The sequence below is a fragment of the Puma concolor genome, chromosome B4 (assembly GCF_028749965.1).
Source record: "Puma concolor isolate L17-30 chromosome B4, mPumCon1.1.hap2, whole genome shotgun sequence".
NCBI lineage: Eukaryota > Metazoa > Chordata > Mammalia > Carnivora > Felidae > Puma > Puma concolor.
In genome coordinates this window covers 112,355,867-112,373,516 of record NC_141673.1, presented here as the reverse complement: position 1 = coordinate 112,373,516, position 17,650 = coordinate 112,355,867, and positions in this window count along the sequence as shown.

Here is a 17,650-nt window from a genome sequence, read left to right as displayed (position 1 = left end):
AAGTGTCCAACTCTTTTTTATTATTATTTATTATTATTATTTATTTTTGAAAGAGAGAGATAGTGCAAGCAGAAGAGGGGCAGAGAGAATGGGAGACACAGAATCCAAAGCAGGCTCCAGGCTCTGAGCAGTCAGCACAGAGCCCGATGTGGAGCTTGAACTCACAAACCTCAAGATCACAACCTGAGCCAACGTCAGATGCTCAACTGACTTAGCCACCCAGGTGCCCAAGCATCCAACTCTTGATCTCAGCTCAGGTCATGATCTCACAGTTTGTGAGATCAAGCCCCTAGTCCAGCTCTACGCTGACAGTGCAGAGCTTGCTTGGGATTCTTTCTCTCTCCCTCTCCCCCTCCCACAGTCGTTCTCTCTCTCCCTCTCCCTCTCCCTCTCCCTCTCCCTCTCTTTCTCCCTTTCCTTCTCCCTCCCTCTCTCTCTCTCCCTCTCAAAATAAATAAATAAACTTTAAAAAATAACAAGTATTTGAATTACATAGAATAATGAATGACATCCTATTTCCTCTTCCACAACTTCACACTTGCACCTATTACATACAGCCTTCCTATTATGATTCATTAAGAAGGAAAAAATCTTCTTCCTGATTTCGTGAAAGGCCCATTTTAAATGTAATTCAGGTCAAAGTTTTCTTTTCTGTGTTGGGTGAAATTACGTAACTAACTCAGAAACAGGATTACAGAATGGGTAAGATAATAACATTTCCAATAATTAATGACTCTGGTTGTCTTGGTCTATGCAATAAACATTTCATACAGATCTGTATTTATTCTGTAGTCAAATATAGGCCAAAATGAGACAGAAGCTGAATAACAATTTTGATTTGTACATCATAGTGGGGGGAAAGCCCTGCCAATAGCACTGCTTAGCCTTGTTTCTATGAATTGCTTAATAACACTTAAGTGGCTTTTGAGAAATCGGATTTTCCCCACTTCTCCTCGGGCAGGAACCAGAAACAGGAAAAGCTCTAAATACAGTTAACAGAACACTTTCCTCCAGACTATTTCCTGAAGCTGAATACAGATCATAGGCCAGGTTGGTTCCTTTATTTTAATTTAACATCATCTTCAGATGAACACTTTTTAATAAGACTACTGTTTGAGTCTCTGATTTAAGTGGTGACTATTGATTGACTAGTTAGAACTTCCGTGTGCTATGAATTGTTCTCTAGAGGTGATGAAATGAGGAAATCAATGTTCTTGTGTTTATAGTCAGTCTACAGAGTGAATTGGATCTTCAAACCAAAGGATATTTTAGAATGCCATTAGTTAAGGAATAAAGTTTTTTAAAAGCTAATCATATCAAGGCAAATGTTTCTCAAAATATTCCTAAATGTTCTGAAATCGGTGATGAATGTGAAGAGAGTCAGCCTTCAACCTGTTAAATATAACTTTCTTTAAAACAGGAATTGTCGGGGCACCTGGGTGGCGCAGTCGGTTGGCGTCCGACTTCAGCCAGGTCACGATCTCGCGGTCCGTGAGTTCGAGCCCTGCATCGGGCTCTGGGCTGATGGCTCAGAGCCTGGAGCCTGTTTCCGATTCTGTGTCTCCCTCTCTCTCTGCCCCTCCCCCGTTCATGCTCTGTCTCTCTCTGTCCCAAAAATAAATAAACGTTGAAAAAAAAAATTTAAAACAGGAATTGTCGTATTGGTCATTGTTTCCTTGCTACCAAACATTTGCAAAGCAAAAGCCATCTGATGAGTAAAAGCATGGGCTTGGAGTCATATAGACTGGTTTCGTCCTCTCTGTGTGATCTTGGGCAGGTGGCTTAGTTTATCTAAATATTAGTTCCTTTTTTTTAGAAAGTGGAATAATAATAGTTCTTCTTCCTAGGATTGTAAGGAGGATTAGATAAGGTAATGTACAACATGATGTCTGGCTTACAAAAGGTAGCATCATAAATGTTGGATTACTACTGCGACTACCTCCACGACTATTAGTAGCACATAGGAGGTAGATACTCAATAAATGTGGATGAAGTGAACTTTGGAAACAAGTTTACAGACGTCTGCTGCTCCCTGGCCTGTCCCTGGTGTCTCTTCCATGTCCCATCCTCACCCCCACTACTCCATCTTCAATCATTTACAAGTCGGTAGTCCAAGCCAAGCCGTTGTCTCTTGCATTTGGACCTTTGGTATTAGTTAACTGGATATGTTCCTCCAACTGGATTCACCTGAGCCTTTCTTTGTACTCGTCCCATGAAACTAACACTTGTCAGCTGACCTCATTTCTGTGGTCCATGACTATCAATTCCCTGGATTTAAACCCTACTTTGATGTGAATTCCTTTTGTGTTTAAATCCTAATCATGCTCAGCTTTAATCCTCTGTAGGCTCATTCTGTCTATAGTGGCTAAATCTTGGGACGCACTTCTACTTTTGATCTTTGATCTTCTAGTTCACTATCATCCATTCTCTTCCTCCAACACAGCCAGTGACAACTCCTCAGTTCTTCAACATTCTTAACCCTAGCAATATTTGTTCACACTCCACTATCCAGATTGGGACCACATCAGTACTCCGAAACACTCCCATTTCTACAAGTCTCCAACTATGAAATCCTATGCCTTCCTGTCCTTCAAAGTGAGGTAAAGAGTTCTTTACTCATGAACACTTGTATCTAGACTTCTCCCTTTTCTTTCTGGCCTTATGGTCCTTCTATCCTCCCTTACCTCCTTCTCTTCTTCCCTCCCCAATCATTTCAGTGAATTTCTTTGCAGAATCTTCAGCTCACTTGTTTACTTGTCCATCTTCTCACATTGTGAATTTCTAACTTTAGGTAGACCCCCATAGCCCTGCTTTTTATATTTTGATCAGAGGAATCCATGGAGTGAATCCCTGAAAACATATATGATTTCCCTTTATTTGATACTCTGCTTTTCTTGGAAGTGTTTTTATTTATCTTTAATTTATTTCTTATCACCATTCCCAAAGTTGTCATTTATGTCTTTAAAACCTACCTTCGTCCTGACTTTCATAGGAATACTTGAACCTCTCCTTAACATACATACACACGCATGCACACATGCACACACATTTCTTTAATGCTTATTTCAAAAGAAGTATCTCTTCTTCTTTGCAAAATCAACCCATCTCTCATGTCCCTAAGCAATTCTTTCTGCTTGCTGTTGATTCTATGTAAATTCATTATTTCTTTCCCTTTCTATAATTTTTTCTTGCCAGAATCAGTTTCCTTACTCTTTGCAAAGTATGCTCAAATCTGCCCATTACATAACTTTTCTTTATTTTTTAAATTTTGTTAATGTTTATTTTTGAGGGAGAGAGACAGAGTGCAAGCAGGGGAGGGGCAGACAGACGCACACACACAGAATCCCAAGCAGACTCCAGGCTTCAAACTTTCAGCACAGAGCCCGACTCAGGGCTCAAACTCATGAACCATGAGATCATGACCTGAGCTGAAGTTAGACACTTAACCAACTGAGCCACCCAGGCACCCCTATATAACTTTTCAAAAGTTTAAAACATCTCCTCTTTTGACTACTCTATTTATCTGCCATCATCTCTACCTTTCTAACAAGAGAAGTCTACATCTACCAATCACTCATTCTTCTACTCTTCCTAAAACTGCCAACACCTTCCGTTCCAGAATCATCTTCCATCTCAGAGATAATGAGCCATGAGTTCTCCAATTTCCAATTCCCATCCCCTTGATTTCTCTACAGCATTTGAAAATATATATCATTCCCCTTGCTCCCACAGTGCTTCTTTTTTCTCCACATTCTTCTCTGTCTACACTTAGATGATTTCTATTTCTTGGCATTCTCCAAAAATTTTTTTCTTGCTCCTCTTATTTCTCTTATTCTTTCTTTTGGCCATTTTATCTACTTCCACTACATCTTTGAGGGTACTGAATATATGCCTCAAGCTCACACCCAAGCTCCTGATCATAAGGCATATCCACCTGGGTGTCCCCAAACCTCCTTATTTACAACAAATCAAAGAGCTTTATTCATATATCTATTTGGGAAAGCTGATAAGAAAGCCCAGATGTTTCTCCTTTGGTGCTGGTGAGTTCAAATTGCATGCAAAAATCCTTTCAATGGTCTTACCCCTTAATCACCATAAAAACTTCAAGTCAGGTTCACACATCCTTGAGAACTGCCTTGTTCTCCCTCATAAAGCTTCATTATGTGAGTAATTACATTTCTTATACCTCTTGGTGTGTGTGTGTGTGTGCATGCGCACGTGCATGTGGCATCATCAGTCTCGACATCAAAACCAAATTTTGGGGGGCACCTGGGTGGTCTAGTCACTTGAGCATCTGACTCTTGATTTCAGCTCAGGTTATGATGCCACGATTGTGGGATCAAGTCCCATGTCAGGCTCCATGCTGAGCATGGAGACTTCTTAAGATTCTTTCTCTCTCTCTCTCTCTGCCCTGCCCTCCCTACTTGTGTGCTCTCTCTCTCTCTCTCTCTCTGTCTTTCTCAAATAAAAAAATAAATAAATGGAGCGAAGATCCATCCTGGTTCTGCAGAGATGTCATGACATTTACTTTATTAACTTTCTATGTCTTATTACAAATGTCTAATTATTCTGCCACCCCCAAGTATTGCCTCATTAAATTCGTCCAACATTCACCATGAAGCTCAGATACATTTTCTTCTCACTTAGAATATTTCATTTTTGTCTGTTGCCTCCCAAATAAAATTTTTGATCAAGAATTCAAAACCTCCCATGACTGAATCTCAACAAATATATATATATTTTCTATTCTCCTTAAGGTACTATAAAATTCTACTAAATGGTACCATCTACCTTTCCTCAATAATCCCTGCATTTTCTACAGTTGGCACCTTGTTTTCATTCTATCCTGCAGATTACATTGTCCTCATCCCTTTGCTTCCTGTCCAAATCCTAACTGAATAGATTAGCTAGGATATTTTTGGTTGCAAGAGATATGGACTCTGTCTCAGAATGGCAAAATGACAACATAATTTATTGGCTCAGATAATTTTAAAAATCCAGGAGTATTTCAGGCTTTGGGTGAGGCTTGATGCAGAGGCTCATACAACATCCTCAGGATCCAGTTTTGTCCCTCCAACTCCAAGTTCTGTAATAAATCTAGCCCTATGACTTCACAATACTCAGACCAGGGAGAAAGTGGAAGGTCTTTTCCCAAAGTTCCCGAAAAGCTCTTGAATTCATTCTGATTGGATCATCATAGGTGACTTGTTAACCCTGGAACCAATAAGAGCTAAAAGGAAGAAAAGTATTGAATAGCTCTAGCTGGGGTTACATGTTCCATCTGTGGAACAAGAGGCAGAAGGCCACTCAGACCACAGGCACCAAGAGTGGCAAAAGGCTAGATTCCTCCAAGAATCTATAGATGTTACAGGAAGAAAGGGAAATGGGTGCTGGGAAGGAAAACAATAAATGTCCACTAGATTATCTGTCCAGACCCAGCTCACATGAGGAAAAAAAAATTCCAACTATGTATGGTGATGGATATTAACTAGACTTATTGTGGTGATTAGTTTGCAAAATATGCCCATATTAAATTGTTATGTTGTACACCTGAAACTAATATAATGTTATATGTCAATTATACCTCAATAAAAAAAGACACAGCTCAAATTTCACTTCCTTAATGTATAATTCAACCATCAACATTGAAAATAATTTCTTTCTCTTCTAAACTCCTATCATATTCTTGTATCTACCTTCTTGATAATATCTGATAACACTGTGCTTTGTACATGACATTTCTGCAAACTCCAAGGGCAGAGATCTTTGTACTTGCCACTCTGTGCCCATTATAAATAGCAGGTGTTTCATAAATGTTTATTAAAAGATAAAACTCCCCAATGAAAGTATTAGAATCAGTAATAATTTTCATTATAATAATGGTTATTCCATATTCTTTTTTATAATTTTACTAGTTATTCAACTTTGCAATTAGTCACTCCCTCTGAGAAAAGAATAAATAATCACCTGCAAAAGCTTGAAAGGTTTGACTAAAGTGCAGGTGAGCTTATAATATTCTCACCTAAGGGTATATATCAAACTAGAAGTGGTTTTCTTTCTCTTTTTCTCACTGTATTCTCCAAAGGAAAATGGAGTCATTTTAATGGACATACTCATAAGCAAAAGCATACTGCTATAGGCTTACAAATAACAGTAACTGCAAATATACCCTTAAAAACTTCTTGGACATCTTCTGATCTTAGCCAAGTGAAAGCAGCAGAATGTTAATGAGAAACTACCTGCATAGTACTTCTGGTAGGCAAAATTTCTTCCTGGGAACAAAATCTCTCCCACACTCCAAACTCTACTGAGTGTAGGGCAGACCAGGGAGGGAAGCTGAAAGAGATGGCTTCAAGGGAAGACAGAGGGAGCACCAGGGAACTGAGGCTGGACGTGCTATCTCCCAACTGACTGCTCTTCCTCTTTCCATCGTGAGCAGTCATGTCCCAAAAGGTTGGTTGGGTGAGCAAGAGCCATGGTGGGAAAGAACGCAGAATGTGTGGAAGAGAAATGACCAAAGGAAACAAGTTTGTGTAACTAAAGGTTATCTTCTTTAATTATTGTTACAATTAAAAGTACAAAACATGCCAAATTAAATTATGAAATGTCCAAAAGATCTAAAAAATCATTGGTGTATCTCCCCCACAAAGCTAAAATAGCCACTAAACTTTTATTTTTCTCTGTAAAATAAACATCATTACTATACTCATTAATAGGTTAGTGGCTGGTTTTAGCTCTTGAGGTAAATATTTAATCACAAAGGTGTATTTTCCATTCCATCTTGCCTTATAGTTGATCAGAGTAATACCACTTAAAAGTGTGTTTGAATTTCTCATGTGACCATTAACACACTCTAACACATTTTCTAATTTTCATTACAAATTATCACAAACACTTTAAGTGGGTTTTCTTCCCAACTGGAAACTCTATACATGATATTTTAAGGTCCTTCCCTTATATCAACTAGCCTAGGAGCTAGCTGTAAACAATGTGAACAAGAAACAGACTCATCAAAATCTTTAAAAAGTTACTATTTCGGTTAACAACCTGTGTTCCCTCCTTTACCACAACAGACCCTCCAGGTCTCTGATGACATTTGTTATTCTTTGAATTACTGGGAGTGTGAGGTAGCATTCTGTTAATATTCTTTATTAACTATTTTGAGGTTATACATGTTATCAGTTTAAATGACTAAATGAGTTCCAGCGAGGAGAGAAGAGAATAAGACTTTTATGGGCCGTTTTGTGGTGTTCTTTGTTTTTAATTATTTATAAGGCTAGTAAAATATATGCTCAATGTTGTGATTTTAATCAGAAATACAAGTTTCCTCTCATTGCTGCATGCCGTTACTTCTTAGTTCAGTGAGCTTTACAGAATTTCATTCCATTTAAAATAATCTTATCTTACAAGTAAAAGTGACAGCTCTGAGTGAAAGAAAGACATTTCCTTGAGTAGAAGTAGTAATTATTTCCATTTTTCATTAAAGTAACCCATTCTGTAATAAGGATCAGAGGAAATAATTTAAATTATAAAATAAAATTGCCATTAAAGTAGAAATGAGCTAATAGAAGGAAATATATAAACAAGATGAATACACTTGAAAATTAAAAAACAAGCAACAATAAACATAAATAACAAACAGTTTGCATTTCTAAAATACCTTGCATCTAGAAACCCTAGATATTCAAGATTCTAAGATTCAAAAGGAAATGAACAAATATTTATAATACATGGGGAGAATGGCAAAAGAAGATAGTATTCCCTCCAATCTTCCACAAAGGGAAATAGAATCAAAAAGCAAAACAAAAATTCAAGGAGTTTTTTCTGCTGTGCTCTTCAAACTTTAACATTCTTCTGAGAAGTGAGTTTTCTTTGAAGATATTTTTCTCTCAGTGGGTTTTCTATGCTCCAAGAGCTCCCTTGGATTGAAGAGTAAGATAGGCTGGGTGTGGGGGCCAAAATGGTAATGTGTGTGTATTTTGGAAGGAATACACTCTTTTCTTACTCTGATTCATTTTTCTTCCTGCTACGGTGTTTCTGAGAGGCGGTCAAAGGCGGAATGGGGAGGCAGGAAGTAAAATCCCTCCAGTCTAGCTATGGACACCTCCCATGAGTAACTTCAACCCATGCCAAGCTCATCTGAAAACGGAGAGGAGACCTGGAAACTAGAGCATTGCCTGGCTGTGCCAGGTGGTAGCTCTATAATAACTCAGTCTCCCCGTGGCATTTTATCCCCATAGGCCATGACATACCTTTATTACCAGAATAAATTGTGACTGTACTTTTTCCCACAAAGTAGAAACTCTGGAAACATCTGAATCCCAGGTTAATTTTATTTAAAAAAAAAATAGGAATCTGTTTAAAAAAAAATCTCAAAATCCTCATTCAGGATTATGGAAATTTTATCTGTTCTTCTGGGTATACACACTTCCTAGGGGAAAAAATGTTAAAGAAAACAGTTCTCCAAACAAAAATGAATGCTGATTTTGAGCATTCCGACCATATGTGGCAAGTGCTGTCACATCACAAAGCACTGCCTCTGCCTGTAAGGATAGAGCTGAAATGCCCTGTCAGGCACCAATTCAGACTTGAGGGTCATATTTCTCACATGCGAGCTTGGAAAAGTCACTTAACTTCTCTAGGCTTTAAGTTCCTCATCTATGAAATGGAATTAAATTAGATAATGCAGCCTGGCACATAGTCAGTGCTCGCAACTGTTCTATATTAATTATTAATCCTAGCCAGCAATCATTAAGAAAAACGGAGGAACACAGGAATTAAGGTTAAAAACTTAATGAAAGAAAAAAGAAAAATGGAGGAAAGAGGGGACATATTAGTAATAAAGAAGCAAGTCTCTCTAGAAACAATTTTAAACTCACAACAAATTTAAATTGTATAATGAGTAGTTGATCTTCCTCAGTTCAAAAGGAACTGAATGTAACCCTTCTAACTGCAGTATCAAGTACAGGGGGCATGATAGATAACAGGCATAGGCTCAAATGCTTTTTTAATTTTTTAATGTTTATTTACTTTTGAGAGAGAGAGAGGCAGAGAGAGAGAGAGGGAGACACAGAATCTGAAGCAGGCTCCAGGCTCTGCGCTGTCAGTACAGAGCCCAAGGCGGGGCTTGAACTCACAAATGGTGAGATCTGAGACCTGAGCCAAAGTCGGATACTTCACCGACTAAACCACCCAGGCACCCCAAATGCTTTTTTTATTCTCATTATGAATTCCTCCAGATTCTCATTAACTAATAGAAAAAGCAATCTACAGAATGGAAGATAATATTTGCAAATCATATATCTGATAAGTAGTTACTATCCAAAATGTATAAAGAAGTCATACAACTCAATTTCCAAAAAAGATGATATAGAAAATCCAATTAAAAAATGGCAGAGGACATTTGCAACAACATGGATGGAACTAGGGTGTATTGTGCTAAGCAAAATAAGTCAGTCAAAGAAAGACAAATCTCATATGATTTCACTCATATGTGGAATTCAAGAAACAAAACAGATGAACATAGGGAAAGGGAAGCAAAAATAAGATTAAAACAGAGAGGGAGGCAAACCATAAGAGACTCTTAAATACAGAGAACAAACTGAGGGCTGCTGGTATGATGTTAGGTGGGGGATGGGCTAAATGGTGATGGGCATTAAGAAAGGCACTTGTTTGGATGAGCACTGGGTGTTATATGTAAGTGATGAATTACTAAATTCTATTCCTGAAATCATTATTTCACTATATGTTAACTGACTGGGATTTAATTTTTTTTTCTAAAAAGATAGATTTTAAAAAATGGCAGAGGAACTACATAAACATTTTTTCAAAGAAGACACACAATCAGCCGGAACATGAAAAGATGCTTACCATCACTAACCATCAGGAAAAAGCAAATCAAAACCACAATAACAGATCACCTGTTAGAACGGCTGTCAAAAAAAGACAAGAGATAACAAGTGTTGGTGAGGATATAGATAAAAGGGAATCTCATGCACTGTTGGTGGGAATGTAAATTGGCAAAGCCTTATGGAAAGTGGTATGGAGGTTGTCCAAAAAATTAAAAAATAGAACTACCATATATTCCAGCAATCCACTTTCTGGGTATGTATCCAAAGAGAATGAAAACAGTATCTCAAACAGATATCTGCACTCCCATGTTTATTGCAGTATTATTTATAATGGCCAAGATATGGAGACAACTTAAGTGTCTACCAACAGATGAATGGATAAAGAAGATATGATATAAAGAAGATATGATTTCATACACACACACACATATATATATGTATATATATATATACATATATATATATCACAAATATAATGGGATATTATTGAGTGATTAAAAAATAAAAAAGAAATCTTGCCACTTACAACAACATGGATGGACCTTGAGGGCATTATGTGAAATAAGTCAGACAAAGAAAGATAAATACTGCATGATATAACTTAGAATGTAAAAAAGACAAACTCACAGAGAGTCAACTGGTGATTACCAGGGGCTGGGGAGTTGGGGAGGAGTGGGGAGATGTCAGTCCAAGAGTACAAACTTCCAGTTATAAGATGAATAAATCCTGGGGATCTAATGTACAGTGTGGTGATTATAGTTAATAATAATAATACTGTAAGTCAGACAGAGAAAGATAAATACCATATGGTTTCACTTGCATATGGAACCTAAAAAAAAAAAACAAAACAAATGAACTAACAAACAAAGCAGAAACAGACCCATGAATACAGAGAACAAACTGATGGTTGCCAGAGGGGAGGGAGTGGGAAGATGGGCAAAATGGGAAAGGGGAGTGGGAAATACAGACTTCCAGTTATGAAAAGGCAAGGCACCGGGAATATAGTCAATGGTATTGTAATAGTGTCGTATGATGATGGGGTGCCTGGGTGGCTCAGTTGGTTAAGTGTCCAACTTTGGCTCAGGTCATGATCTTACAGTTTGTGAGTTTGAGCCCCGTGTCAGGCTCTGTGCTGACAGCTCAGAGCCTGAAGCCTGTTTCAGATTCTGTGTCTCCCTCTCACTCTGTCCCTGCCCTGCTCACTCTCTGTCCAAATAAATAAACATTAAAAAATAAAAATTAAAAAAATAGTGTTGTATGGTTACAGATGGAGGCTACACTCATGAGCATAGCATAGAGTACTCCAATCACTGTATTATACACCTGAAACTAATGTAATATTGTGTGTCAATGGTGCTTCAATAAAAAATACTGTATTGTCAGCTTGAAATTTGAGTAGATCTTAAATGATGTCACCACACAAAAGAAATGGCAATTATGTGATATGTGGGTGTTAGATAATGAATGTTATGGTGGTAATCATTTTACAATATATATCAAATCAACATGTACACCTTAAACTTACACAGTGTTATGTGTCAATTATATCTCAATAAAACAGGGCAGAAGGAACCCTGTGAGTCAATCCCCTAGATTCCCCTATTGCCTATGGAAGGCTGTGGTTAGAAGGGACATTACCTCTTCTGACAAGGGAGGGTACCCAAAGAGAAACCCAGAGAAAAGCCTGAAGATTGTAGGCATTCCAACTCATCTCTCTTATACATCTCTGCAGCCTTGGGCATGTCACTTCATTTTTTTAAGCAAGGCTCTGCTTCATCATCTATTAAATGGTGATTTTAGCAGGCTCTACTTCATTGGTTATTTCAAAGAGTAATGTAAACTCTAATGCTTGGCAAATAGTAGGCTTTCAATAAATATTAGCTGTTATTTAGTAATATTGCTTCTCTCCTAAATTAGAAAATCTAGACAGACTAAAAAAATATTTTTTCCTAATAAGGTCATTTCAAGGATGCTGCTCTTGGCCCCAAGCCTCCCCATTCCTGGACCTAACACAGCACAAGCCCTATACCAGAGTGGCTACGTTTCACACTACTTTCTTTTTAATGTTTATTTATTTTTGAGAGAGAGAGAGAGAGAAAGTGTAAGCAGGGGAGGGGCAGAGAGAGAAGGAGACAAAAAATCCAAAGCAGGCTCCAGGCTCTGATCTGTCAGCACAGAGACTTGAACCCATGAACCATGAGATCATGACCTGAACTGAAGTCCGACTCTTAACCAAGTGAGCCACCCAGGTGCCCCAGACACTTTCAAGTGAGACATCACTTGCCTTGTCTGAAATTTGAACAAGGAGTGAGCTCCTGGCCTTTGGTTATAAAACAGTACTCACCCTGTTCATTTTAGTACCACCTTGACCCTTCCCACAAATCCTTTCCCTCTCTGGCTTGCATGCTAACAAGGATGTCCCACTGTCTGGCAATACCTAGAGCCACCATGACTTCAAAGTGAAGAGGAAAGCATTGTAGCTTGAAGCTGTGTTATCTTTTAGCAGATGACTAGAGTCCAGAGGCAATAATCATTTCAAACTAGCCAGGAGAGGGAGAGCGAGAGAACTATAATAACGTAGTCAGGTAGCGGTTTCTACCTTATCAGCCCCAGCAGATGTAAACATGCACTGACAATACCACACCAGAGGGTAGGATAAACGTGGAATTAGAAAATAACCACCTTCAGGAGATAGTGGGCTTCCAAATTCGATATGCAATTGTAATATAGATAACATGGAAAAACAGATAATAAATACAGCTTTTAATTCAAACATGACCTTCAAAGAGCTTTTCCCTTAGAAACACAAATGAAAGGCCCCGAACCTTTGAAAGAGCAGATCCAAACAATAAGTATCCTCCCTAGTCCCCCCCACCACAACCTCAGCCCCCGATGCAGGGCACATGGTAGACCACTCTTCTCAATAATGGCCTCGCAGCATGCTTTTATCACATTTTATCACATATTCTAAAGTTCTTTATCACATTGGAAAGATATGCTTCCTTTACCACATTTTATCTCATTCCAAAGGTATCTTATCAATATTCACTGGGCGAGCCTGCGAGTATTTCTAAATGACAGCACAGACCAGTATATGATAAAACGAGAACATTGCTGTCACTCTGATGAGCTGGTGAGATACACGGAATGTGGCCAGCCAGAAACATTGGCTGGGCTTGAATGAAGTGTCAGGATCATCTGTAACGTGGCAGGGGATGATGCATCACTGAGCCCAGAGACCCTCCCAAAGATGAAGAGGACAAAGCAGTACAAGGTCAGAATGGTCAAAGCCCCTGTAGGAGTGGCTTCTAATGGCAGCCAGTGTGTGCTACCCACTCTCCTTGAGAGGTGAGTGAGCCTCCACATTGACGGTTTCTCTCCTAATGCCATATTTTATGGGTGCCAGAGCATTTATTTGAGCTGAACTACAGAGTGCGGGCCTCTCAAGGATCATGTGGGTTCTTCCCACTATGACATTGAAACATAAACTGTTTCTGCTCCCTAACAGTTTGTAAATCACATAGAAAATCCTTCCATAGAAGCCCCTTCGGTGTCCTTGATGTCTCAATCACTCCCTCTTCTCTGTCCCATCTCTGGTTTCCATTCTGGGATTGAGCATTTGTGTCTTCTGTACAAAGCTCTCCACGGGATAAGAGGGGCAAATATGTAGCTTGCTTTCTTGAACAGGCATTCAAACATTCAACCGCTTTACTAATTTCCAACAGCACTGTCAAACATAATTTTTAAACAAAATCATATGCATGGTCTGGTTAAGAAGGACTGTTACACAAAGGACTTAAATTCCAGCAAATGTAACAAGATACACATTCTCATTTCTGAAGTTAAGACCTAAAAAGAATTCTGTGATTAATAGAAAACCATAAACTCGATCTGTAAAAAGTAATAAGAATTTGAGAGTAATAATGAATATATAGAAATGCAGAGAAAGTGATACTGTTTGGAAAACTTCCTAATCTGATCAGTCAAGTGCTTGTAGACCAGGTGCAAAACCAGCCAAAACGTTGTAATGTTACAGATGACCTAGAAGGCAGGTCAGTGACCCCAATAGACACCAGGATCCCTTTTGCTGGACAGAGGAATAGCAATTCACAACCAATTGAGCGGAAATTATTTCCTCTCTGGGGCAGTTGAACTAGCATAACAAAATCACGAATGCCATGACTGGGTTAGCTTAGATGTTTCAAAAACAATGCTAATGATGTCAGGGTTGCAGGGTCAAACCCCATATGGGCTCATTGTCTTTGGGGAAGGAGAAATGATGTTCCATGGCCAGGGTGGCTTCAGGAGCAAATGTCTCTGTTCAAATGGGGACCCAACACCAGGACTTCACCAAACCCATCAGGACTTCTAGAAAGGCAAGCAGTTCAAAGGACAATGTCTCTCTTCCTAATCATGCCCACTAAGTATGATCCCTGAAACAAAGACACAGGCTGTGATAGAGTCTTATCAAAAAGAATACAAAAGGACAGGGCAATGATATGTTTTTACCTTATATTATCAAATAAATCAGAGGGAAGAAAATTGAAAAATCAGGGCCAGAAGCCTGATTGCTTTAGGAAAAGGGTCTCCCAAAAATAAACATCTGATAGAATGATCACTAATGATCCCTAAGAGGAGAACAAGAACAATTTTAAAAGGCCAGTGTGGTCATACAATTTGCTCCAAAGAAAGGAAAGTCTCTCACAGGTGCTTCTGACATTCAGTGAAACTCACTATGAGGGGCCCATTACTGAACTCCAAAACCTTAACACAGTCTCCCCATTCCACCATTGACTTGCACAACCACTTTGCAAGAAAAGGCAATTTTAAGAAACATGGCCCTTTCTTTTTGGATATGATGCATTCTAAGTATAAAGCACAATTGCCATTCAACATATGACTGGACATAATGAATAAGCACAAAATTGTAAAGTAACTTACTTATCCTATTTTTCAGTTCTTTCTCTGCATCATTACTAATTAAAGATTAACTACCACTTCTAAATAGAAGTTTGGTGAGTCAGCTCCCAGAAAACAAATTATTTCAACAGCAGCAACATCAAAGAGCTGACAGTTTAGAATCACCACCAGTTCAGAATTCAACTCTTTTCTATAAATATGTTTAGACCATGCTTTCCTGCCAGGCTGCTGAATGTGCCAAAAACAATCCTTAATTCTATTTTTAAAAAAAATGAGAATATGGAAAGGGACGTGTTGGCTGCCCAGGCATTAAAAATGGCTAGGTTGGATTCTGAATGCTAGCTTTCCTCCAATATAACATTTACCAGCAAAAGGCCATTCTTAAAAATGTGAGATAGAACTGATGGGGATGTCAGAAAACAAGCAATGGATATAAGATATAAGGGAACAGAATAAGATTTGATAGCGAAGCATGAGAAATCTGTTAATTATGTCTGTGAAAAAGTCAATAATTCAAACCTCAGTTTCCCTAAAGGATTACCCCTATCTTCAGACCTACAAATAAATTCTCTGATATTTTGCATAGCCTTGATGATCAAGATGTACTATGGGAAACAACACAAGCCCTCTCTCAGTCCTGGGCCATCTGATGGTACTCCAATCAGAAACTGGTTGGGGGAACACTACTTCCAAATTAAAGAGACCTTCAAGACATAGGCCCAGAAAGCAAAGCCAACAGAGAAATTCAGACACATACCTTTATAAATCAAAACTATAATTTGATGAATATTCTTCAAATTGTTTTCCTTGATAACATAGTTCTAACTCTAATGAGGAGAGAAAAGGTCAACAGCCAAAAAGATAGTGCTGACATGTCAGAGGCTCCAAATAATCAACCTAAAAACAAAAAAAAGCCTAGGTTTAATAAGGAAAATGAGAAATGTACTTAAGCTTTTCCTGTTTTATTGTAAACTGAACAATTCACTGTCTTGGCATCTTACTGACTGTCTGCTAGATACCTGGACAGAGTGAGGCTTTCTACAAAGGACTCAAGCCAGGAAACTTTACTCTATGCATGCTGACCCATCTTGTCCATCAAGCCCTTCTGACTCATTGTGTCCCTGCCATCTGACTTCTGCCTCAGCTTTACTCCAGTCCCTTCTAGGAATGTGTGATTGTTGACCTGATGTTCAGGGAAGACAGATAAGGAGCAGAAGGGTTGATTCTGGGTCTGGCATCCTACACAATGAAGTCTCCTAATAATCTTCAAGTCTTTTTCCTGACCAGCCCAGCCCAAAGTCACTGCTCTCTTCCTTCCTTCCCACCAGCTCTTATCTCTAACATTCACTTGTACCCTAACTGGTAGACTAAGCTGGCTGCTTATGTAAATGTATCATTCTTTTAGTGTGGACAGTAATCCAGTTGACACAGGTACCATTAAAATGCGAAAACATAAGTGATTAATGTCACTCTCCCAACTCCACCCAGAAAAATACCTAGTATAGTAAAGAACCAACAAATATCTGCTAACTAAATATATATATGTAAGGCATTTTGTTAGATAGCCAAAACTTCATTACTCAACTACAAAGTCAGGTATTGAAATTAGTTGATCTTTAAATTCCTTTTGAACTTTAATTGTCTATGATTCTTGTTCATTAATTTGCAATCAAATTTATACTAAGGTTTATCTTTGCCCAATATATAAGAAAAAAGAGTTTGCTGGGGTGCCTGGGTGATTTAGTCAGTTAAGTATCCAACTCTGGATGTAAGGGCTCAGTTCATGATCTCACAGAGATCAAGCCCCATGTCAGGGTCTGTGCTAACAGGGCGGAGCCTTCTTGGAAATCTCTCTCTCTCCCTCTCTCCCTGCCCCTACCAAAAAACAAACAAATAAACTTTAAATAAAAAAAGAAAAAAAGTGTTTACTGATGAACTAATAGAGTCTAACAAACAACACTTGGAGACAATAGTTAAGCGAAAGTTTTTGGTTTTGGTTTTGTGCTTCAGGTCCATCTGTTTGGTTCAAATTGATAAGTTCATTATAAATCCTTCTTACTCACTTTAACAACTGTTGCCTATGATGCTTTAAAACAATAAAACTATATTTATTAAAAATATAACCTATGGCTCCGTGTCTGGATTCCTGAAATGGATTTTACCCCACCTAATTAGTGGCAAAGTCAAGCTTCAGTCACTGATTCATTTCCCCAAGCCCTACAGCTTTTAAAAAATACTAGAAGGGGGAAATATCCAAACCATCTCACTAAATTGGTTATTCAAGTTGCCATTTTTTTATCTGCAAAATCTAATTGTTCATTCATAGCCAATTTAATAAGTACCAACTAAGAGGCTATTACTTTTTCAGGCATTGTACTACACACTAGAGTCAAGAAAAATTTGTGTCTAGATAACAATTCAGGAAAGGTAGGCAGAATTATGCAAGCAGCTATGATTCAGTGTCCACATGATACAGAAGACTAGAATGCTCTCCTGGCATCAGGAAAATCTCGTGAAAGAGAAGCTATCCCAGGTGAAGTCAGAAGAAATAGTAGCAAGTAGTAAGAAGTGATATTTTTGTCAAGGCATACTTTCTAGGCAGTAGGAACTGGTCATATAACACTGAGGAGGTAAGAAAGAATATGTTGTTAGAGCAACAGTTTTAAGTTTTAAGCTGACCTGGAGTACAAGGGTATAGAGAGGGGAGAAGTGAAGTAAAAAAAAAAAAACAAAGAAAGAAACCAACACACCAGAGAGATGAGCAGCCATAAGATCATGCCAAGATCTTGTAAGCTATATACTTTACCTTCTGGGTAATGGAAAAACCCACCAAAATAAATGATGAAAATGGTATAAAGTTGTAGTGTGGAGAATAAATG